The 26603-nt window shown below is 38.4% G+C and overlaps 1 long non-coding RNA gene across 7 annotated transcripts in view; it reads left to right on the top strand.

Annotated features, from left to right (window-relative positions):
• LOC100650155 overlaps positions 1-26251 on the top strand; it is a 133302-nt gene extending 107051 nt beyond the window's left edge. For 4 of the 7 annotated variants that reach the window (XR_007224506.1, XR_007224504.1, XR_007224507.1 and 1 more), the window contains 2 exons: positions 25330-25397; positions 26019-26251. This is a non-coding gene — a long non-coding RNA (uncharacterized LOC100650155). Of the gene's footprint in view, positions 1-25326; positions 25398-26018 lie in introns of all 7 variants that reach the window. The other 3 variants (XR_007224508.1, XR_007224503.1, XR_007224505.1) reach the window with 1 other exon arrangement.
• The last annotated feature ends 352 nt before the right edge of the window (positions 26252-26603 follow it).

Below are 26603 nucleotides of genomic sequence, written 5' to 3'. Positions count from 1 at the left end.
CGATTCGAAAGATCGTCCAAAACTTTTCATTTTTCTGCGCGTTGCCTGAAATTTCTTTCTTTTCGAGAAGATTACATTTGCTACGGAATATAAAATCGAATAAAAATGATATTTCAAAAATCGTAATTCTTCTTAAATAATTCTTCGAAAAGAAGTTGCTGCTTTCCGAAATACGCTACGTTCGACGATCAAACTGTCCACTTCGTATCCACTACCTCTAAACGAATATAACACTGTAAAAAAAAAAAAAAAAAAAAAAAAGGAAAAAAAAACGATCGCAAGTAAACTCATGACCAAAATTGATCCACTGCTATAACAGAACAAATATAAAATCACTGTCATTTCCAAAGAATTTCTTTCCATCTCGCATGAATCGCGATTGCATCGAACGTACAATACGAAGAGACGCCTTGCCGACTTGTCAACTTTATTCAGCAGTGATTCGATATCCAGGACTGGTGACAGGAGGGCAAAACGACAGGATCTCCTCCTGCCGATCGATCGATGCTTCGGCCCGTGTGCATAGGACACGAGGAAACACGAGTTACGCGAATACCACGTACCGAATGTTATATGGAACGTGGATAGACGTGCACGTACACATTCAATCACACGTATACACACGTATGCGTACAGGCAGCAGGACGAATTCCACAGACAGCTTGATGGATGATACCTTTGTGTTTTCGTTGCGTGTACACATCGCGCGCATCATCTACGAGGATCGCGCGTTCCAGCTCGTTCGCGTGCGCCAAAACGCGCGAGGAAGAAATTCGACCGTGTTCGACAAATATTTTTCGATGAAAGTGTGCCCTGTTGTTTTTTCACCTGCAAAAATATCGTTAAATGTTATTATGGGCCGTGCTAAAAGCTCGGTCGAGCAAACGAGAAAAGCAGGATTTCGAGAAAAGGATGTATCGGTGGTGGAAGATTGATATCTCGTCTGGGTTTTTAAGGTTGACACAGCACCGATCGATCATTCGTCCTAATTCGGAAAGAAACGCTTTGTTAGGGCCATTTGCCGATTCTATACGTTGTCCAGGTAATCTTCGCTGAGGTAACTTTTGGAAAGTCTACGAATTATTGAAAGTCTTGTAGCGGCACATGAGTCAGAGGACGATTCAAATTATGTTGTTGTTTTGCCTCGGAGTATCAAGATCGTTAGGATACACGTAATGTAAGAATAAACAAACTCCGGGCAAAACAATGTCGCCGCTACGTGCAATCGTCGAACAAAGACGAATTTGAATTTTTCGACTCATTCGACGATCGCGAGCGAGTTTTATTAACAGTTATTGTACGAGTTATACGAGTTATCAAGTTGTCTGCGAGCGATCATACACTGTCTTTGCGAATACGTTCGTACGAGCGACTTTGAACATTGAAATAAATTAAATAAATTAAATATAGACAATGTTCAAAGTCGCTCGTACGAACGTATTCGCAAAGACAGTGTATGATTGCTCGCAGACAACAATATATTTGACGGGTTGCAACAGCAATCTCTCGTTTCTGTTTTATCAATCCTTTACACTTCCACCACAGTCTATTTCGGATATTCTTACCGCGGATTAAAAAGTTCGGCGGTGACAGAGCAAGTCGCGAAGCAAACAGTGACTCAACGTGGCCGGGTTTCCTTCGCGAATTAGTAGCCTTGAGTCACGCTACTCCTACCATTTATGAGCTGGCGATGACATACATCAGTCAGAATACGCAGACCGTATCTAATCTCGAATCAACGATGGAAACGGTTCAATCGCATCTGGCTATGTAACGCGCGCGGAGAAATGCGCAAGTCTCGATTAAAAAGAATCGTCATACGATGGAAAAGCAAGTAATCGCGAAAAGGAAATCTTTCAGTAGTTGGAAATCTTTCAAACTTCACGGACTTTATTCAACATACACGACCACAGCGTATTAATATTTTTCTTCTTTATAACAGATTTGCAGGTGAATTTTTAAGAACGATAGATATTCGAAGAAATTGAATCGTAAATTTCGAGAAAGTATAGTTTCGTTGCCTGCTTCGAGTTTCGATTGTTCGGTTATTGGAGAAGTTAACAAATATCGGTGATTTCGAGATCAGACCTCATGATCGATATTTTATATTCTTCCTTCTCATAACTTTGAATTTTCCGAATTTTTCAAAAAGCTCTAACTCTAGCAAATAAAAAACTAAAGAAGCGAAAATACGAGAATAAGGTTTGGTCTATGGTTCAAACTCTAATCATTCCGTCATTGAAGAAATTGGTTATACAATGTAGAATCCTTTGGCGTTTAATATTTTTCTACTGTGTCTATCTTTTCCTCTTGCTATTGGTTTGACAATTAAGTGTTTGCCGATTTTGTCATTAGATGGTACTGACAAAATCCGCAATCACTTAGTTGCCAACTCGATATATTACTGGTTGACAACTTAAGCTCAGAAGTAGCAAAATCTCAACGATATCAAAATCTCGATTTTTGATTGCAAACAAACTACGATTATTTTCTCCTGTAATCTTCAAACTTCGTTCCGATCATCTTACTCGCATCCCATGTCGCAACAGTTTTACATCGCACTCCTAGGAGACATCGCGTCGCGGCGTCTCTCGACTTTCCAAAGAATCTTATCTGTCTATTCGATTCGCCAATGTTTGTCCATCTTCTCTTTCTGCGAGCTGTTCCACGACATTTCTCGTTTCCTCGCGCACCACGCGATCGTCGTGGTCGTCGTTCGTATCCAACGAATCGATCGATGGAAAGGAGGAAACAGTCTTCTCCGATAGTTTCTTAACCTTTGCTCGCTGTGATAAGAGCCGATATAGCGAACCTACAATGGCAACGCTCTTGTCACTTTGGTGATCGTATAGATCGGGATGAAAGGCGAAGAACGTCCCCACGATCGACGGGAAGAGTACGGTCGATGTTATTATAAAGAACGTCGGCTCGTCAATGGTGGCGTTCAACGTACCTGCAGCACGTGACACGCGTGAAATAAAAAATATCGGTCTATTCTTTTGCCCACGTAGTCTACGTTTACCTACCGCGTTTATCGTGGCGATAATAATAATAATTCCATAAGGTATCGTTGTTAGGAAAATTCGCGACGAAATTGAAGAAAAAACGATAAGCCATGTATTTTCGTGGAATCAACGTTTTATCGCGTATATATAATATTTAGAGTATAATTTTCACGAATTACTGTTACGTATCAGGTACATAGATTTATTTAAAAAAATCATTTTTCTAGAAAATACTTCTCAAGCAAGTAATACTTTCATAGAGCTTTGTAACAATTTTAGGGGTGTTTTTTTTATTATTCGTTTGGAATATGTATGGATTTATGTTTCGCTAATTAAATATAGTTACACAAATTAAATTGTCAGCAGCGTGCATGGAATATTCAGATGGATACGCATATCCACGTGCGTGTTAATAAACTATAAACAATCATTATGAGAGACGTGATAGATATCGGCACGTATATTTTCTCGTTGACGCGTTGGACACGCGTGATTATTTCGTAGTTTATTAAGCAAAATATCACAATTTTCAATTTGCGTCTAATGAATATGTTTCGATGTTTTAATTGCAAAATAGAGCATACTTTCGTTCGTACGTACTCTATGTGAAAAGTTGCATCCTAGTTTGTCAGGGAAAATAATTACGGGCTTCGTTGTATCGAAGAATTTACATTCGACCAAATGGCATGTTAAACTCAGGAAAAGTAGGTATATGTAGTGTACGTTTTCATACGCAAAATGTGCACAATGTTAAGAAAAAATATTCTTGAAAAAAAAAAGAAAACGACCAGAGAAAAGCAGTAACATTTTTATCATATTTTACTATGTCGTATCATAGCATCTAATAGTATCGCAGAACGTACTAAATCAATGTTCGTTGTATCACAATCGTGGGTTAATTATTATAATTTTGCAAAATTACTTAAACACACTGTCGTGTAGGGGGGATGAAAATGGAGCCGAGCATTTGAATATTGCCGGAAAAATACAAATACCATCATATTTATAATTCGTAATTATGTTCTCTACGATGATACTACACTTTAATTTCGCAACTGCATAATTACCTTCAACGCTACTAACTCAAGCGATCTCGTGAATACTAATTTGGAAATTTTCGTTGAATTTTGAGGCGCGTCACGCCGGCATTGTTCATCGTGGTTGTCCGTTCGCGTCGTAATATGTTATTTCGGCCATTATAACGCGCAGAGGCGTGAAAAGGTTATGAAATTATTCAGGAGGACATCGATTTTCCATCGACAGGTGGGTACGGGCGATAAAGCAACGGGATCGGTCGATACTCGGCGATGCCGAGCGAGGAACAAAACGCGTGAGGCGTGTGTGACGGCCGATTCCAGGCCTTTGGCGCCAAGTAATTTATTCCCGCGTGATAAATCACCGTGTAGCCCGGTTGAAATTGCGCGTTAAACAATAGCCTCGCCGATAACTGTAATTGCGCGTTTGTCGAACTGGCTTGCATATAATTAGCGTACCGGTTTTTACGTCGCAAATGCTATTATCTAATATCACTAACGTTTCGTTTGTAAAAAAGAAAAAGAAAAAAAATAATATAATTTGTAGTTTAGTAATTTAGTATAGTCGATTTTCTTCGATAGTAGTCGTTCAAAATAATCTTTTATACGGAAATATAAAACAAGGTACAAAGTCGTTCCTTAATTTAGCGTAGTTTATTCATTTTTTAGTGTTTTTCTCTTCCAAATTATCGTTGAATTAAAAAAAGAAAGAAAAAGTGAGCTTGCCATTAACTCTTTGAATATATTATGAATATATGTGTGTTTATGAATATGTTAGACGAATATATTAACGTAGCTTTGCAACGGAATTATTTCACGTTGTTTTACATTATGTGTGAACACGTTCGGTTTTTAGCCAAGTTTCGTTAATATTTATCTTTCGTTGGTGCGTTTTAGCTCTCGTTAGTATTCATCAAATAGGTCGATCGTGGTTGGTGAATATGTTTCTGCATGGTTTCGCTGCGATTCGATTATTTCACGTTGACATATATCGAATATCTCTGTGCTATGTATCACTGTGTACGGGTTTATTCAATTTTTTATCTGTGTGCGTAGCGTTCAGTTATCGACATTCCTTACTTTAACGTCTCACTACCAGCAATATTTTCTTTCCGTTGTAGTGTAATTGTTATTTGACAAATCTAACAACAAAGATTTACACCGAAGCTACTAAAATCTTACGCGTTATAGTATTCTGCACCTTGCAATATAAATAATCATCTCGTTTAGATAGTTTGAAAAAAGTGGAAACTTACCGATCATTTATACGTTGTGCGATCCATTTGAAAGACTTTATCATAGTAAATTCAATTTTCGAAAAAACGTTGTATCATTTGTGAGACGACATAGCAATCGAATAGTTCGAAAAAAGTCTTCAACCGAGGGCGGCGCGGCGGTGAAAAGATCGCAGATTACTCGAAACCGATCCATCACGTCGGCGTTGCATCGATAAGCGTATCCATTGGGCGGCGAATAGTGGCAGGCCATTTTCCGGAAACCACGGGGAAGGTCACGCTCTTACGATATTTCGCCCCTAGTGGAGGGCGGTGAGCCGCGATTAATCGCAGGCGCGGCATAATACGACGGTGCCGTATAAACAACGCGGCACGATCATTTTCCAATGAACTGTTCTCAGATTAATGAACGCGTGTGTACGCACACCTACATCATCGTTATATTTATCTATGTATGTATTATGTACATAGACGGTGCACGCTCACGCACTCACGCTTTACGCAAAATCGTGTGTGCGTACCACTCGTACGAGCCTCGTATCCTGTGGGAACAATGTAGCGTAATAGCGAACCCGGCTCCGATTCCGCCTCGACTCCCTTTTTCCATCGTTTTCTGTTTAACCAAGCTTCGATCACGCGTCCCATTTTTCTTCTTCCTTTTTCTCTTTTTTCTCTTTTTTTTTTTTGTTCGTCTCGTTAATGGCACCGCGTGGAACGAGTTGCTGATAATTTGAATTGTAGAACCGAGTTTCGTTAGGGTGTTTTAGCAACGTTATTTACGAAATAGTTATTCCAAGATAAATAAAATTGTTACGTTGAAAGATATAATTCGCTTGTGAAGTTTATTAAATGAACGACGATATGGCTGTAGGAGAGTTTCGTACAGTGTTACGGTGCTTTGGAAAATATTGTTTGGTGTTTGCAGGTAGGAAAATCTAATTATCGCGTTGAAAAATATGGTTCTGTTGGAATTTATTAAAGAAATTCTGTTAGATGTACTTAGGTGTATCGTAATGGAATTAAATTGTAAGATTATAAATTACCTTTTCAAGATTAATGTCACTGGCAGCATGTCTGTATCGTGTACTTATAACCGATTTGTATAGACCATCCGTCAAAGTCGAGAACACCGCTGGTTTTTATTCATCGCTTGCTGTGCTTACTTTAACCGTAAACCATTTTATATTTCGTTTCTCTGATTCTTTCTTCCTCTTATAATTAAGCCAGCCAATCTCGTTACTCTGCCACGTAATTAATATTCTATCTCTTGCAAAATAAATCGCTTACTTTCACGCGATTATTTATCGTACGAACATATTTGCAGAAACAAATATGAAGATAAATTAAAAGAAATTAATGTTTGTAATGTGCATTTCGATTCACGCAGTCGACCAACGTAATGAATAACAATCGACATATACAGATTACGTTATATTTCAGTTTGTATTTAGTTTGTAGTTTAGGTTGGATTTTAGTGCTAAACATCTCTGCCTCGAACAAAGCTGGAGAAAATGCCAGGAAATATTATTTCGTTGCTCTTATCGCGTGTCATTTAATTAACCGCATTTTCATTGGCAAATATCATTCACCGAAATAACCTGCTGGTCTCATCCTGTTTTACGACTTTACCCTCGCGATGGTATCGCGATGAATCTCGTTTCGAGTACGATGATGGATGTTAGGAACGTGTACGGTCTCTAGCAAGCTTTATAATCAAGTTTCGAAACATCATTCACCGATCGGTGGATCGCGGTTGCAATTGGCCCATTAGCCGCATCCAATTGGTCGTATCGCAACACACGTTTCGCTGTCTTTCCCACTACCTGCTGTTGCTTATCGTTCTATCGCCTGTGTGTACGATATTGAATTATCGGATTAATATCGCGGATCGTATCATCGCGTCCCAAAGTAATCATGGCAGTGCATTGTGTGTACACGAGCTGTTCTAAATTCCAAGAGATTAATTCGTTTGAGTTTGAAAATTCGTATCTACCTTTGAAAATTTTGATTAACTTTTCAATGTTTTGTAGTTGTGACGTTGGAAATGTTCTAAATTCTAAATTCTAGAATTTCTTTGACTTTTAGCTCTTCTGATATATTGCAGAGTTGTTGGAATAAAAAGTGTTCTTTGTTTATGATTTCACTTAGACAGAGGACAATTTCTCTTTATTTTATATTGTATTATTTACGTTTAATTTACTGCACTTTTTAGTAGAAATTATAATGAAAGAAGATGAAAGAGTTAAGGTTCCTTGTTTTTAATATTTGCCTTTTGCATTAGTTCAGCACTCTCGTTATTTTAAATCGAATTATTTGTTAACTGTGTGAATAAATGTGAATAAATTCCATTGCTACCCTGACTTTTTAAATCCATTGTGCGATATCAAAATATCAATAATCAATAACGAAAACGTAAAGATTAATAGTATAACAAAATGGACGAATATACACATATACAATGTTTGCATGACGTATCCTAGTATCCTAGGATACGTTCCTAGTATCAATTTCCTAGTATGAAAGTGAAAGATTAATCGATTAAATTTTTCCACGAGAAATTAGAATAGAATTTATCATACATCACTAGCCTCGAATTCATAGAAATTGCCTTATATTTTACACTACGAACGCTATAACAAAGCGTAGAACGAATCGCGGCGAGACAAGATTTCTACGAAATCCATGAGAATATTAAATCCTGCTTACTTGTTTCTCGTCGAGTCAACAAGGTCCGAGACACGCTTTCCATTTTCACGAGCCACGTATCTGAAACAAGAAAGACAGCGTTTAAATTCTAAAGAAATCCAAAAGGAACCAAACAACGTCCAATAATCTCCATTTATAAAAACGCACTCGTTTAAATGTTTAAAAATCAGAATAAAAATAAATAATAATCGTTTCGACTAGAAACAACACGAACAACACACGAAGGGAACCCTCGTAAATGAATTTTCGTGGTCAACTAATCAAGTCCTGCATCTGTTCTCTTTAGTTCTCCAGACTTGTACCATGAAACAAAGAATCATCAGAGGACCATAGTTAAAGCGGCGCGTGTGTGTCCGTGTCATGGAAACGAGAATGTCCGCAACAGCTCGAAATATACACGCGCCTTAATTTTATGGCAGGTTGCTTGGCCTGTTCTCTACGTCTGTGTGTGGTCCGAGGAAGACCAAGCCGCATTCGACCAAGCTTTACGACTTCACGGTTTCTGTGTTCACGGCTGTGGGCTCGAATAAACACGGTATGCGGTACAGAAATGGTCAGCAGCAGTTGGCCATCCGCAATTGTATACCGCGACTATATACATACGGCGAATCGAACTCCATCGAACCTGAACAACGGATCGGTCTAATGGCTTTACTATCTGCACGGAAAGTTCGTTTAATGGGAAACGAACACGTGACTGGGCGAGAAGCTCTTTGTTGAGTGGTGGTTTGATCTCGTACCGTTTTTTAACTGATGAATGGCATATACAGTGGCTAGGAAAAAATATTGCTATGCTGTTGCTTTTATCATGGCGAACATTGGCAGTTTCTAATTTTAGATTTTAAGCTTCCACGATGCGATGGCTGATGGATGTCATGCGTTTGGTTACTTGGCATCAATAGTGCTATTCGTTGCACTTTCGCGCTAGTGTTACGAGATTGTCACGTAGAAGACACAAGAAATCACGAAACCGATAGATCGCCGGTGATCTCCCCGCGTCGCAGTTCGAATGTTTCACAAATAAGGTAAAGAATCGAACTTTAGATATAGTAGTCAAATTTATTGTACGAATCCAACAGAGTGACGGTTCAGAGTGTTATAACAAAAAAGGCGTTGAGTGCTGATTTTCTAGGGTTCTTATACTAAGGTTTGGTCCCTTTGGAGGGATTATCGTCGAGTGTAAATCAAAGGCGACTATTCCTTTACTATCTGGTTATTACTTCGATAGCTGTGGCATGCAGGATGTTTTGTCCACCCTATTACTGCTTCTGAGTGTGTGACAAGAACGTTGGAACGCGTTTGAACTCGAATACGCTATGCTCGTTTCATAGAAAGCAAGAGAAAAATCAAAGCACATTCAGCCATCGATGTATATAGACCTATAAATCGATTGGAAATCAGACTAGTTCTATCATATATTCTATAATTCCAACTATTCGGACAATTCAATTTATCCGCGGACGTGCGTCATTTCCGCGTTACAGCTATGGGTATGCGGCTCATCAATTACCAACATTACACCGCGCGTTTACTAATGCGACCGAATCATAACTGATAACGTCTATCGCGCAAGAACGTTCGCGAGGCAAGTAAATATCAGCGATCGACCTGATGCATCGCAATGTGCTCTCGTATCAGAACGAGCATCCGTAAACAAACGATCTACATTAGCATTAAAATTACTTGAACGACCCACGTAGCCATGTAGTTTAACGCGAGGCCACACTCGCCGGATCTCTGATTCTAATTTTCAGAAATCGACCTTTATATTATAGCGAGTCTTTATTGCTTTGCGTCACGATGCTCACTCCTTGTACGTGAATTTACACGCACGATTTTCAACGATTTGCATGCGCGTCGTCCACAAACGATAAGTAGATATGTATTCTACTGGCTCATTGGCAGACGCTCCAACTTAAACGTACAGAGTAAAATAATGCTATATAAAGCCATATTAAAACCATTTGGACCTATGGGATCCAACTAAGGGAAACAGCGAGTAATTCCAACATAGAAATTCTTCAAGAATTCCAATAAAAAATTCTAGGATCCTTAATAGGTGCACCTTGGTATGTTACCAACGAAACAATACATCGCGACCTTAAGATACCCACAGTTAAAGAAGAAATATCCAAATTCAGTAACAGATATAATATAAGAGTTAACAAAACCCATTAGTTACCCAATTACTTGACACGACGGATCAGATCCGCAGATTAAAAAGACATTATCCTTTAGATTTAAACATTAGATTAAACATTAGATCAAACATACTATAAACACTTATTATGCAAGTTATAGTACCACGCCAGAATAATTTACACGTAATTCTCAATGAGAATTGATTGTAAAGTCCTACCAAATAAAAAAAAAGTAGATATGTAGCGGCACTCGACAACAAACTTTCCAACGGTTTCTGTCCCGTGGCTTGCTATACAAAGACCCTATCCTTCGAATAAGATGATTGCCAGATATCGAAACATCTTCATAGTATACTTTCAACTAGCTTAAGATTTCTCTAGCGAAGGTTCTTCAAACGAACAAATAGTCTTTGTCCTAACAATCCCTAAATCTATTACCTACGGAAAGATACGGGAAATTTGCTTTTCTCACGTACGATGCTTTCCGCTAGCAACTCTCTCTCGAGAACGGTTAGCATCCTTCTTTAACCACCAACCTAGAAATTAACCAATTAACAGCAACGTCCATTTCTCTCACTTTCCTATCGAAGGCTTTCCTCGATGAATCCGATGGTCTCGTATCCTTAAACACACCCCATCATAGTTTTCTTTTGCAGCATCATCGCGACAGAAGTTTAGTTAATAGTTGGCTAGAGCTCCTCGACGCATCCTGAGCGATCATCATCCGAACTCGCTCTGCGCATTCTGCCGAATCGCTATCGTAACGCATCATCTAGAAGTCGAACTTGTAACCGCGAACCGCTAAGTGCAATCGCGAACTCTATGTAAAGTGTACATTGAGAGGGTTGTTAATAAGTATATGTTGTTAATTATACTCCAGTACTTCTTCAGTACCTATCACGACCTATCCACCTCAGATAGATACATTTTATATACAGTTGGCAAAAGAGAGAAATGTCCCACTCGACATTCTTTCATGTCCACCTTGTTTTCTGAAACGTGCGAAAGGAAAACAGGATTGCATCCTGGAAATTGTTTCAAAATATATCATACACTTAAGAATTACAAAATACAGCAATAGTGTGAATAAAAAGTGGTATTTAAGTGAATTTATTTCTTCCTTTATTTATTTAAATTGTCTTATTTTCTAGTTCGAGTAAATTTTAAATAAAACACTTAAAATCGTTCGGAGCCGTTGGTAATAAAATTGAAATAAAATTCGCAGAGCAAGGAGTTAAGAATATTATCAAGTACCAAGAATTCAAGGATCGTAGTAGTGTTAATTACTATACGCAACGTATATAACATCGTATATGACAGAAAAATGAAAAAGGAAAACTCCTGAGTAACTGTGTAAACACGGAACACGAAAGATCAGCGAACGTCGGGTGTACCCCGTATCTCGTCAATGACAGCACCGAGTAAAACATTTTATCAACATCCAATAAATCTACCCCTTTGTCCGATATTACATACTCAGCGTAGCGTGACCCACCCCCTTGCGTCATTTGCATCACAATTTGCCGGACACCGCGCACGCGGCGCTCGTATAATTACCCGATCATAGGCGGTTAGAGCAAAAGTATGGTGGTTCGAGCGCGTATCGCTACGACCGATCGTTGTAATCGTTCTGGCATGGGATAAAAGAGCGGCAGGGTTGGTCGGTTTCTCCTGGTCACGAGTCGAGAGAGGGTTTCGACAGGGAACGTGGCAGTCAGGGTATGGGGTGCCGGGATTCCGGGGTTCGCAGGATAATTTCACGGTCCGCCGCGCCAGCGACTAACCGGCTGACCGCTCGACACACGCTCGCGACGCTCCTGTGCAGATTTGTGCGCCGTCGAATCGAGACTCGCCGTGTGGTTGCGATCTAACGCGGTTCCACGGCTTCACCCAGGATGTCCATGGCCGCGATCGCCTGTTCACGCGCGCCAAGCGAAGCTGCGAACCTGTGAAGCTCACGTACAATCTCGCCAGCTGCAGATTGATCTTGCGAAAGAGGATAAATTTGAGATTTCAGCTGTTCAGAGATCGAAGCGGTTAACTCGAATTTTGAGGAATTTTCGCGCGAATTTGGTCGCAAACGCGTTTATTCGTTCGTGTTTGCGATGAACAAGCGGAATGTGTCGAGTTTGATACGAGATTGGTTCCTGAATTGTTCTTTCTTCTTTTAGACGATCGTTGGTCTTGTAGAAAATGTTTGGTGTAAAGTGGATACGAGAGATTGTGGAATTTGTATTTTACAGTTTTGTCGAATCTTTATGTTCCAATTTTGGTTTAGTCCGTCGTAAGGAACGAGAAGATTTTCAGTGTTTTACAGAAAGGTTTAGTGTAAAATTGAAATAGAATATCACATGTATATTAACTACAGCTTTTTCATTACTTTTCTAATTTTTATGCCACGATCTTGGTATTGTTTTAAGAAACGGCGAGATTTCTAATGCTTCGAGGAAGAATTTAGCATAAAGTTCAAATAGAAGTAGAAATAGAAAATAGTAAAGCTTGATTTTAGAAAGTGGCAAGGAAATTTTCTTAGTTGAAGCAACGCTTTAATATCAAGAATATATAATAGTAACTGAAGTTTCCACGCGATTATACAGGGAATTTCAAAGATTTTGCTGCGATGGCAAGCAATGAATCGGTTTAGGCGATTGGTCGCAGACGAGTCGCTTATCAAGAATTCGTATCGTTCGAGTAGGAGATTAACATCGACGATTAAACCTTTGCAATTTGTGTTATTCCTCGGGACGGTGGCATAAATCGAGGGTGGCGCATAATCCGAGATAAAACGTTTGGCAAATGCAATAATCTATAAAAATGGAATCGATATTTAAACCGTACGGAGATTACGGGAAAGGCAATCACACGGTCGATCGTGAATTATTTGTCAGGGCGTTGCGTTTCGTTTCGGACCGAAAGATAAATTGGCTGAAATTCAAATTAATCGGAGAGAACGTGAAACAAAATGGCGAGTACCGATTCGAATAAAATGGCCTGCGCGTTTGACACAGCCTCGTGGGATTAAAAATCCTACCGTGTACCCGCGAATTTTCCAATCCACGGTTTAACACTACGTTTTCAACATAAACATAGCAGATAAACCTACCAGCTACAAAACTCTCAGTGGAAATAAAAATTTATTTAACCCGAGATTGAAAATATCTTCTTTTATCGTGTCTTTGTTATTCATTATGTTGTAACATACGATTTTTCTCATTTCCTTCGATCGATGGTATAACGTCGGACGATGCCTGTCGATTTGATGTTCACGAATGTTGTACATACGTCACTCAGGTAATTAAAAAATTACATTTCAGAATTTATCGTAATCGGAGGACACTAAGGTCCGAAGAAATTTAGTTGTTCTAAAAAGAAAATCTCATTTCTGAGATGAAAGCTCGTGTCACGTGTACTTTAACAAATAGCAAAGAAGAATTTAGATATTCGATCGAATAAACAGATTCATTAAGAGAACTACATTCATTAACTACGTGTATTACTTTATTTGCAAACAAATCGATTACCCATATTTGATTGTTTCATTAAAACAAAGCACAATATAAACTTGCATCTACGTTTCAGCCAATTAAAACTGTTATAAAAAACGATACCTCCAATTACAATTTATCACAATATTTCATTCTTTGTTTGTAATTCTGCCAAGCCAGGTTTAAATCCAAATGTTTACACAGGGCTAATGATAAGTAATAGCGTGATAAAGTTTATTTATACGTTGCATGCCTGTCCAATTTATTGTAGCAGTTTTTCCTAGCGTAAAGGGGTTTAAGCGTGTGGCAATGAAACGATCGTAAAAATTCACAGAATTCAGGAGACTCGACAATTCTCCGACGAAATTCAAATAGAAATTCGCGTTCACGTTTTCTCGAGTATCTGCCGAGACGTTAAGAGACAATCCATAGCGGTGAGAGCACCTACGAGACTCGAGCAGGTTTACGGGACCATTAAACCGGAAATTCATCAGCGCTGCACGATGACGACAGTAAAATTATCCCGGCCACAACCGGTCTGCTTGTACGCGCCAGGTATTTTCACCTACGTAGTAAGCTGCTCGCTTTCTAAAATTAGCAAGCAGAGTTCGAAGAGTTAATTCTGGAAAAAGAGACGCTGTGTCGCGATGTGTATCGTAAGTGGATCCGTTTCGCCATCGAAAAGCTTTCATCCTGAAAATCCATTCATCCGATACTACCCTCTTCTCTGGTCCAAATTTCTCGCTCGAAGCAACACCTTTTTATTTCGTTCTAATCGTAATTTCCTTCTTCCTCGTTCGTACATCGACCACATCCGGTGCAATCGAATTCTCGATTACAATTTTTCAGTAATAAATTAATGCGATCACAGAAGCTACCTTTGATCTTTCAGAGACCGCTATGAATTTCATTTTTCTAGTGGTAAAGTTAATCCTTTGGCAGGTTATACGCGAGTTTTTGTCTGTATGCACAAGTGTACGATGGTAGTAGTTTAGATCTACGATGGTCGCTTTATACTCGGAAGACCGAAACAGTGGAGGGAAATTTTGCAACGAGGCGCCTATTTTTAAAATCGTTCAAAATCAAGATCATCGTTAATTTAGGTATGTTGTTTAATAATTATTTAGGTTGGATACATCTGTGCGTAAAAACACATAACATTAACTTTCACGCGAAGGAAGCTGGCTCGTCGTCAAGCGCAAATATCTTTTCTTCTCACGTGTAAATTGAATTTGAGATGGAAATAAAGCCGTTCGCATAATTTCATAGAATAATAATAATACGTAAATAATATGTATAACATAAATCAGAGATTAACAAAGCTGAAACAACAAGGATTCTTCTTCTAAAATAGTTAATTTCATCTTATAACATTGTCACCTAAAATGGAGCATTAATTATACAGTATTTGTATTAGTTATATCTATAAAGATATAAAAGTGTATGAAAGCCTGCGATGTAATTACAATAAGATAAAATAAAAAATCAAATAAAATAATATCTTTCAAATTTTCTCTCGGTTGGTCACTGTCGGTATGTGTAGGAGTACTTGAATAAATTTCGTGCCTTCATGGTGTATACTCGCTTTTCATCCTCACTGTATAAACAATCGCGTGATACTCCCCTGTTTCTGTTCTCATATCCAACCAAGCTACGTGAGCCGTCCCGTTCCCTCTTGTCCGAGAACACATCCAAGCAGCTGGATATTTAAATGCAAATTGAATATATAAAGCACGATGCTTGATCCTGCGAGTTTCACCCTTCCCACCCTTCTTCCAATGGTTGGTTACGCAGAAAATATCCTTTAGATTAGATAGAGTCACGTTGCAGACCGATCCCACGACAGTTATAACCTGGTCACGTTTTCCACGACGTGCCGGACGTAAATAGATGTTGATCGATTCACACACGATACTGTCAAACTTATAACCACGTGCTTCATGGATCTTCCGTTGCTTTGTTTCATTTTCGAGATGTTGGATACTTCTCAGGGGATATTCTGCGAAATATAATGGATTCTAAAAATAAGAGACGAAGCGTATTTTAGAATCTTTTTCGTTGGTTTGCTGGATAGTAATATATTGATTCAAACAACTAATAAATGGTTAAAGAAGATCAAAATATTTTATTTTAGTAAATTTTAGAAAGTTTTTGGTTGGTTTGGAGGATAGTAGTATATTGATCTAAATAACTGGTAAATGGTTAAAAACGATCAAAGGCTAGATCGTGATAGTTAACTGTTTCTGGAGGTCTTCGTAAAGGTGAAGCACAGGTGAGAAATTTTTGGTACTTTAGTTTCAAATCGTAGTACTCGTCTATTAATACGAAACACTGATGGAATTGTTCGCAATGATCTTTGTTCTTTAAGGATTTTGCTTTAATGTCACGGTACATGAGAGATTTCGATGGAAACGAAATATGATGGCAACAGTAGGCACCTTAGAATATTTTAATAGACACAGAAAACCTACCAAAAGGAAACCTTACGAATTCACCGGTAGGTTTCAGACGAAATTTTCACGGTTTTCCTCTTTCCTCTTTGCGCTTGGGATGCCATAAATCCTTTGAAAACTCGTCTAGTTAACCAAATGTTGCTTCTTTCCATTTTACGTTACACTTCTGTCATTCCAATTGATAGAAAAAAAGAAAACACTAAAATCACTAACGTTAATAGTCAACTTAAAATCCTCTGTTGCCCCAAGAAACATTCTCGTTACAAAAGTCTATCAAACCGAACAAAATGATCGAATTATTGCAAAATGCCAATATTAATTAAACGGTAGAAGATGTACTAAAATTAACGAAAGTTTGGATACAAATACAATGAAGAAAGAGACTTCGAACTTTTTTTTAGCAAATGATGTATTTCACGGTACGAAGATAAAAGAATTCATAGCGGAAGACAGGAAAATTTCAGCGTTTAATCAGAAAATACCATAGATTCTAGGCAGGTAGATAAAAGTACGGTATCAAGCGATGGTCAAGCGATTTCCTTGTTGCAGTATGGACATCAGCCGATAACGGCTGGTGCCGCGATAATTGTCGTGGTGTAATTTTTCGTGCCGGGGCACTTTGCAGCCCGAAGCGCGGAAATCCACCGACTAAATCCCGCGGCACGTTTAATACCAGCATCTCTCTCTCTTTCTCTCTCTCTCTCTCTCTTTTCTCGAATAGGGTTCGCTTTAACTCGACGGTACAAAAGCTGGCCATCGGGCGAATGTGTCCGAATGAAAATTCTATAATTGGATCGTCTGCTCGTTAGCCTCGAATCGGCTTCCGTTAACGCTTCGAATTCGTTCTAGTCGAGCAAACGCGGCCAACCAACCCCCTCGATGGTTCAACAACGTCCAAGCGAACGAAGGAAAGGGTGAGAAACGCGACGGAAGGGTGTGTGTATTCGAGACGAGAATGGCGAAATGGCGCGGAGAAGAACGCGCGGATGAGTCGTCAGAGGAAACCGCTTATTTAAATTTGCACGAGGGACAAGTATCGCAGGTCCGATATTAGAAATTCAATGGGTCCAAGGTATTAGCATGAACGATCGACGCGGTAATCGGTGAAATGTTATTAAAGAGCGGAAACGAAGTATGGGTTGAGGAGATGATTGGTTAATGGGAGGCTGGCTCAACGAAGTCCGGGTTAAGCTGTTCAGTTTCCTTCTACAGAGATTGTTCTGCCGTCTTTCGCGGTTTCTCTTTAGAAATCTTGTCAGAGGTTGTTCTGTAGGTGGAATTACTGGTCTCTTCCAAGGTGCAAGCTATTTTTGTAGCTTGCGAGCAAAATTGTCGATAATATAAACACGCACTTTTGGATAGCTTTGTAAAGAAGAATATGGTACACTGGAATTTTCAGAATACTTGTAATCTTTTTCATCGTAGGATACTTGAAGACGACAATTATTTTTACAAAATCTTAGGTTACTACGGTATTTATTTGCCAAGGAAATCGATACTAGTGAGAATTCCATTGGTCGAAGGAAATAAAAGAAAAAGGAAGAAAACTGAAAAGATTTGGTAAAATGTTGATAGTCCTAGACTCTGTTATTAATCAAAAAGCAAGAGAAAAAGAAGAGACGAATGGCCTGTGGCTTAAGAATAAAAGAAACGAAAGCAACTTGCAAAAACGAGCAAACTAAACGCAGAAACAGAGAAATGGACTATCGTTGAAAAGGAACAGCGGGAAGATGAAAGAATTGTAAAAATATTTGCGTATGCAACCTCTCCACTAAACAATTATTGGCATCGAAACGCCTGCATTGTTGGAGACTGTCGCAAATTCGTTCTCGACTCGGTTTGCAAACTTCAATCCCGTCTCGTAGACGCGAAGATTGCAATTTCACGACGAATACCGGGCCAACACTCGAAAACTTTATTAACGAAAACGTCAACGAAATATCGTAGCCTCCAATATTCAACAACCGGTCGACACCTGTGTCGTTCTTTTTCTCGCTGCCTCGCGTCATCCCGGCCCAGGCCACGGTTTATCGGAATTTTGTTAAACGCGGAAACTCGATAGCTTCGAAACTGCAAGAGAGTGCGAGGCTCGCCGAGGTTGAAGGGCGCTAGGGCGCGACGTAGCTACTAATATTTTTCGCATAAATGCAATTCTGCGCTTCACTTTACGCCTGTCCTACAAATCGAATGTCACACAGTTGGTCACGATCGCCATTTACGATCCACGTGAAACGGACAACGGAAATTTCGTTCTTTTCTACGGTCGAAATATCCACAGCCAGCGAATACAAATTAAATTTCACGAGTTATGTTTATCGAAGCGTGCATCGTATTGCGTTACATTTGGAGAAAAATTAGAGCGTATTTTAATCCTCAAGTTTTATAACGTTTTATAACGTTGGGTCGTAGGTGATAGTGAACAGTTTAGGCATGGGTTTAGTTATATAATTTGAATTTTGTGAAATGAAATGTATATAGAAGTATATAAGGTCATTTAAAATATACAATCGAAAAGGAAATAAAATAATTGCAATTAATCTTGTTCCAAATTATCGTGTATTTATGACTCAATGTTTTGTAGTTCAAACACATGTTGTAGTGCGACTATTACTATTGGTATTCATAAAATCCGCAATCACTTAGTTGCCAACCCAATATTTCCGGGGTAATCTTTGAATAATTTGTTTGATAATCACTCGAGATACTTCGAAGTGTCGGATCGTAAGTATTCGTTAAACGCAAAGTACCGTGGAAAAATTAAAATATACGTAAAATACATTATAGGCAATCGCTCGTAGGAATTGTATGGGGTATTTTTCAGTTTGTATTTTGTCGTTTTCAACAGATATTACATTTGGAAATTTAATTAAAAGGCCACATTCGGAATACGAATACTTTGTAAAAGCACGCTGATAGAATTTCATTTCGATGCAATTTCATCTGCGATGGAATTTCTTAAAGGTTCAATGAATTAATTTGCTCAGCCATTCGACGTTGATCGTCAGCTTCTTTATCAGAGGCGATAAATTCTTCGAAGGTGCTTCCAATTCCTCGGATTTTACAAATCACCTACCCTGAAAAAATGATCGGAATGCTCGGAACGCTGCAAATCAAGGATAAACAATTACTCGTTACTAAAAATAACGAGCAATTTTCAACGAGAAATTACAACTTTCCGATAACAGTTATTTCACAAACAATTGTAGTTCTTATTTTTCCCAACAAACTGTAATTCAAACAAAGACATTCGTGTTTCAGAGAAATTCATAGCATGAAGCATACAGTTTTAATATTAAGATACACTTTACATTAGCCCCAACTTTTATTCAAACTTTAATCTTTAATTCTTAATGTCGATACATACGTGTCATACGTACGTGTCAGGATATTTGCAGAAAAATTTGAAGTTAAAATTAACGGAAGAAAACTGCAGGAAATTAACAAAATGTTCAGCGATTCTCACTTCATTCGGAATTTTGAGCTTGAAGTTTTCCCAATTACGAGTAACATGAAATTTTCATTAAAATTGATTTACGATTTTCACGTTTGAAACTTCGTACTTTGAAACGTATACATTACCAGTGGTTAATTGCAAAACCTCGAAGTCGCTATATTGTAGTATCGTGGACAAGCGGCCTAAGAAATATCTGGCGAATCATAAACAATATTGCGAGAAGGCCCAAGTGCCGTTAGGCCAAAAAGGATCTGGTAGTTTTATCGAGTGGGGAGAAGTCGAGTTGAGTAGTCGTGAGTTGACAGTCGAGTTGTGAGTTGACAGTTGAGTGGTGAGAAGTCTAGTTGTGAGAAGTCGAGAGTTGAGTTGTGTAGTTGTTACAAGTTGTAAACTATTACTTGTGAGTTGTGAATTAACTATTTAGTTATAGCACAATACTGTGTTTCATTCACGTTAAATAACCATTGTTTCCTGTCTAATTCATTGTAAATAGATCTATCGATCAATAAACCTATTATATATACTTATTATATAATATAGTTAACAAAATGTTATAAAATTCTCCTTATATCTTCCATCTCAATTAGGTTTTTTCATTAAATCTCGATTGAATAATTTGTACGGAAATTGCCAATAAGAATGTATCGAGTATATAAAAGCAATAACATAGACGATAATTCCATGCAACGACTCAAGACTATCGATCTTCGCCTTAAGTCTGATGTCTGGTCGAACAAGTTGGTCGAGAGTTCTGGTTCATATTACTGGACACAGGATCTGCAATTACCGCACCCTTCTACAATCGTCCTCTCCATCGTTTCCGTGTGCATCGCCATGGATTAAGTTCGCGTGCAACATAATCACTGTTCGAAGAACACCCGGACAAACGCGTGCGGCGCGTGTACTCGTACAAGTTCGAGACATTAAAGCGAACAGGGCTATTTGCAACACTTAATCCATCACAGTTATACTAAGCTTGTTCGCCAACACTGTTAGGATAGTTACGTATCTAGTGCAGTTTGCAGTCTGTTGTTGTGTGTGACTTTCGGTTAATAGATCGTGATCTGGTTGAAGCTGACGATCGATGTGCGACGATTGGTCAAGTTAGCATACTAATTTCGTGTTTCAGATGTTTCTCTCTTGGACATTTTTATTGGACTATGGAAGAAAGTTGCGGTAAAACTCAATTAAAGTTGAATTTTGTATTTATGTAAGCTAACGATTTGGAACTTTGCAAGATTTTGTTAAAATACACGCGAGAAATAAATTGGAGATTACGGGGAAAGAAGGTGATAGAAGTAGATTGCTGATATTTATGGAAATTCATATTTTTACGGAGACAAATAACAAGATTAAATTTAAGTAGCAAATTTCCTTAGTATATATTATAACAAGTATTATATTTTCGATATTTTGTATATTTTTGTATATTAGCACTTTGACTGCCACGTTGGTCGTATATGACGCGCAAAGATTTCTCCTGTGACGTCACGGTGGTCATTGGTGACCAGAGGGCTTGAACACAATTACAATTATAAAATTACAATTACAATTGTAAAAATTGAATGAAAATTGACAGTTAGAGCGTTTTGAATATAACCGATAAATAGAAGATACTTCGAAATAAAAAATACCCCATTGAACAATTCAATATTTTTATTAGAACATTAATAAAAAAAAAAAAGAAAAATGAGAACACATCTTGCATCTAACGATGCACTGTGTTTAAAACACTGTGGCGTCCTGAGAGAAACATGTGATTTCGGCGTGGCAGTCAAAGTGTTACCTGCATCTTCTTTATTTTTGTATCTTCGAATCTCGCGTAAAAGCGTAAATATTGACAGTCTAACGATAAGTCGTGTTTTTTCATGATTTATATGGGCTTTTTATTCAAATTCAGTGTGTTGTGAGTTGTCGATCAGCTGCATGTCGCTGTAAAAATATTTCAAAACTACCATCCGCGTGACCGATAACAACGTTGTGATGAAAACGTGGATCGTAGGTTGGAGCAAAAGCTGTGAACAATGTGTTTGTCCAAGCAGATGTCGTAACGATACAAGCGCGACCTCGCAATGTAAATTTGTCCGGCGGGCTAATGTGTTAATAATTTCACAATATTTACGTAGCTACGTCATAAGCTATCGACAGGTCGATGCATAGGGTCGCCTCTAGCAATGGGATTTACCAGGCTAATCTCGAAGCCCTATTGAACGTTAATCAGTTGCGCTACGCTTCGCTAATCACCGACTTACAAGCTGCGGTCTCTAATGAAATAACTGCTATCCATCAGCACGGTAACTAGGAAAAAGCTGACGAAGAGAACGAGGCTTAGCCAATTTTACTATGGTTCTATCATTAGAACAATTCCAAGCTTCATGGTAAAATACCAATTATTACGATTATTACATTGCTGTTTCCTCGGTAGACTCGGCGAATGTTTATGCAAAACGAAAGCGAAATAGGAATTTGTTTCATCGACTACGTATCGCCGTGTATGCTTTGATCTTGATATTTTACATATTTTTGTGCATTCCGCAAATTGTTCCTTATTTAAATTGTCCATAAATGCGAGAAAATGTATAACACGGAAAAGTGGATAAAATATTCAAAGCGTAGTTCTTATGATATTTAATGGATAAAACAAATCTCTAGGCAGATTTTATTTCTCTAGTTGTATTTGTAAAGATTAAAATTTGTATAAACATTCGCAGTCTACTCGCGAAAAACTGTTGTTCAAATTCCGAACATCAAATCATCAGCGCGATGCCGATTGGTATCTGTTCATAGTGCGCGCTGGAAGCTTTAAACGCGAGAATTTCGGCGGCTGGCCATTTCCAAAATGGGAGAAAGAGAGCATAAATGTTTCAAGCGACAAACGATTCGTTTTACTCGGAGTGTACGGTGCTTAAGCGGCGTCTACATCGCCACGCTCCAATACTCTGTTAGCCGCGTCGAAAATCCTCGTCGAGATTAGTGTGTGCCTTTTGCACACGCGAATACTCACGATATGAAATCGGTGTGTATATGTGTGCATGTTCGTGTACACGTGACCGCAGTCACAATTCGCGCGGAATATGCGGAGAACCGGGAATGGCGTTTCAGGTATTTTTTTTTTTTATTTTTAATTCGCGGCCTGGCCGACGTGCCCCTCGATGCTCTTTTCATTTCATTTCGCGATTTATGGCACCGCAAGCGGAGAACATCGAACAGAGGGTAACTGGTGATTTACAGACGAATCATAATCGGCGAGGAATCGAGGCGATTTATCGCGAGATATCGAAACGAAATAACTTGCTAGCTCGTCTGATCAACGCTGTCCATCTTCACTTCCTTGACGCGTGAAGTAGAAAATTCGATCGTCATCGTATTAGACGGATTTTTATGCACAATCATATTCTTTTGTTGTATAGCTAAAGAATTGCAACTTGAATGCGAAGGAATGTTTTATTTTTTAAATATAAAAATACGTACTTTACTTTTGATGTTTTATATATATTTGCATTTGTGAACGTGTTTATTTTTGCATATTCACACTTGTCATAAATGCATACGAGTTTTCTGTCTAGTTATCGCGTTAAATAAGTGCAGAGGAAAAAACGACGAGATATTAAATATATTGCCATAATATAAATGACTTCGTGTCTCGTTCGATATTTCGTTTGAAATTTACAAGATGTTTCGTATCGAAAATTTCGCAAACATCGTAGGAAAAAATTTGGTTTCCAAAACTCCAACTCCAAAACTCCAAAAATGTTTCGTTAATAACTGGATCTCTTTTATACGGATATCTATAACCTGTTTTTCCTGGATTGAAAGTGTTTCTAAAAACTTTTTGAATATAAATTTAACAATGGATTCTTCTAAACGTTGAAAGAACGTCAAAGAAGTCCACGTCAAAGAGGTGAAGGTACTTGACGAATTGCTAAAATGCCTGTCAACAAAAGTTCTACGTTAATTCAGGCAAATACACGTAGAAAATGTACGGCCACGGCAGAAGAAAAATGCTGAAGTTCAATTACAAAAATATTCCGCTTACAATAACAAAAACATGTCTCTTTTATTTTCTAGAAAATAAACAAATATATAAAAAGGAGAATCGAGCTACTAGAAAAATCCATCTTCAATCGGTGCCGACGTATCCCAAACAAACGGCAAACTAACGCTATAACAAAAATGAAACAATTTCGATAAATCTGAAGATTTCGATTTATTCGAACAGATAAATAGACGACACGCTCGTTTTCTTCCAATTTCATTTCGACCTTCGTGTTTAGGAATATTATGCCGGAAGGGCGTGTCTCTGCCAGAGGTTTAATCAAAGAATCTGGTGATTGATCCCGCTGGTCGGACGAAAACGGTGATCCGATGGCTGGGGTAACACGGAAAAGAGGAGTAAAACCGGGAGCAGACGGTGCGCGTAATGGAGGCAATAGCTTATCCTGATTACTTTTAACCCGAAACTTGTCTTCTTTGCCCTTCGATCTGTCCTATCTCCTCCCAGTTTCGTTGATCCCCCTCCCCTCCGTTTACCGATGCAACTCGTCCCTTTGTTGGTCACACCGGCTTTGTCGTTCAATTTCTTCGATTTTTACCTAATCCCTTGAAATTTCTATCCCGCCGCCGATACCTTTCGTCTCGGATTTTGTCGATTTTGCCCGAAATTCAAGGGAAAATGTATCCTATTTTCGTTTCCTACGTCAGACGATATTTAGAATATTTCTATTTTAGAGTATTTTCAGGTATTTCACAGAAAACGGAAATAATATGCTTTTATCGTATTATAGATTTCAGAAATTCGCGAAGCTAGAATTTAAGAGTAACTTTTACGAGAAGTCTGCCGAATGAGTAATTGACTTTGACGTTACAAGTACGCGAACGAGATCAACTGGCCGAGGATCGTGGTCACGGCATTAAGTTCGGAAGATTTAAAGCGAGGGACGTGGGTCTGGCGGCAGGAAGTTAAAAAGAGTGCAAAGGTCGAAGATAGGGATCTCTTAAAGATAACGACAGTCGAGTAATGAGACTCTCTCGACCCAGAACCGTACGTATACTCAACCGCGTAAGAGAGTTTCCGTCGAATTTTTGAATTACTTTACTTAATCCCTTCGATAAATATAACGAACTAGAAAAAGAAAAATCATATTGCCACGCGAAGGAAGGTCCTTCGACTCCATATTATAGGTAAAAAAAGATAGAGATGTAGCTACAAAATAAAGATAATGAATTATTTAATTTTCAAACATTTGTTAAATTTCCTATTATCATTTTCGAGATGTTTTCCGGCGAAGCTCATAACACGATAAAGCCTTTGATCCAATTATTTCCATAATGAAAAATCATGTATTTCGACGATTCGATGATTACCCTGTAGAATGGAAGAACAAAGGATCCGGGAGGAACAGCCGTCGAATGGCAATTGGACGCTTTTATGGTCGATATCGGGGCAAATTTTTCGCGTAATTTGCAGCTGGTTCGTGGCTGGTTCGACGGGGGTTAATGCGTGCACATTCCTACGAGATTGGCTAGGGGCGTGATATTTTACGTCCACACGATGCCGTCGCACGGCTCATTGGTTATTGTTTAACGACGTTTCACGCAACGACGAACTGCATCGTCTCGTTACTGGGACCATCTGATAACGCGAAACCTTACTCTGCGAGAGGAGCCTATAAAAATTTTTTTATAGCTCTTGTTCAATCAAGTTTTTTTATCATTCTTGTGCGTGATAAGTTTTTTTATAATTCTTGCTACAGTGGACGTTATTCGTGTGATAATTCGTATAATCATTTTTTATTAAATATATACGTTTCCAGTAGATGTGTGGCGGCACTTGTGACATCAACCACATCTCAATCCACATCAGAGACCAGGCCACACACCGCAGGTAAGATGGCAGCCAAATGTCTACACATCCTTACTGGGTACCCTCAATCAATTCTCATTGAGAATTATAAGTAAATTATTTTGGCGTGGTACTGTGACTTGGATTATAAGTGTTTATAGTATATTTGATTTTAGTTGAATCTAATGCTTAAATCTAAAGGGCAATGTCTTTTTAGTCTGCGGATCTGATCCGTCGTGTCAAGTAATTGGGTAACTAATGGGTTTTGTTGGTTGTTAACTCTTATATTATATCTGTTACTGAATTTGGATATTTCTTCTTTAACTGTGGGTATCTTAAGATCGCGATGTATTATTTTGGTAACATACCACGGTGCATCTATTAAGGATCTTAGAGTTTTTGATTGGAATTCTTGAAGAATTTCTATGTTGGAATTACTCGCTGTTCCGGAAGAAGCATTAGACGCGCATGCAAACTATGTTATGCATATAAAAGACGTCGAACGGACCGATCAAAGACACGGGAGAATTTAAAGAAAATAACAACTTATTGTCCAAATTGTCCCGACCAAACGCAGCTTTCAATAGAATGCATCAAAGCTTTACATTCTAAATAATTTTCTTAATAAACCATTTTCGTATTACTTTTATAACAATTCAATAGTTTTACTACTTCCTGTGGAATATCTTTCCAAATACCTACGACGATCCTTCGCAAGTAGTCAAATAAGCGTCACCCGAATACGAATGATGCCGCCCAATCAGAAACTTTGCTATCGTCGGAATATGGATGACGTGGCAGTCAACGTATTAACAGTGTGAGTTGAGAAGTCAGAGAGTGTTGTCAGCATTGTGAGAGAGTGTGGTCCGCGTGAAAGAGAGCGTTGGAACCGTGGTGACGAGAGTTGTAAATTAGCTATTTATTTGTCTTAGTTATAGCACATTATTGTATTTAGTTCACGTTAAATAATCACCGTTTCCATTTTAAATAAATAATAATAAAATCCTACATATAGGTGCTTGAGAATTTCAAAATTGTTGAGAATTGTGGATCTTAATTGTCGAGATAAAAGTAAAGGAACACTAAGGTTATACTTAGAATTCATATTAAAATAGTTTTAGACTTATTTAATAAACGATTTGCAGGATCTTCGTCGATACACATTTGCACGCGTTTCATCTTTTATACCACACTGCCAATGACACAGTTACATTCATCTGTTTTTCGAGACGCTGTGCACACATATAC

The sequence above is a fragment of the Bombus terrestris genome, chromosome 7 (genome assembly GCF_910591885.1).
Source record: "Bombus terrestris chromosome 7, iyBomTerr1.2, whole genome shotgun sequence".
Lineage (NCBI taxonomy): Eukaryota > Metazoa > Arthropoda > Insecta > Hymenoptera > Apidae > Bombus > Bombus terrestris.
Note: the sequence above shows the minus strand (reverse complement) of the source record. Positions and strands in the feature narration are given on the sequence as shown.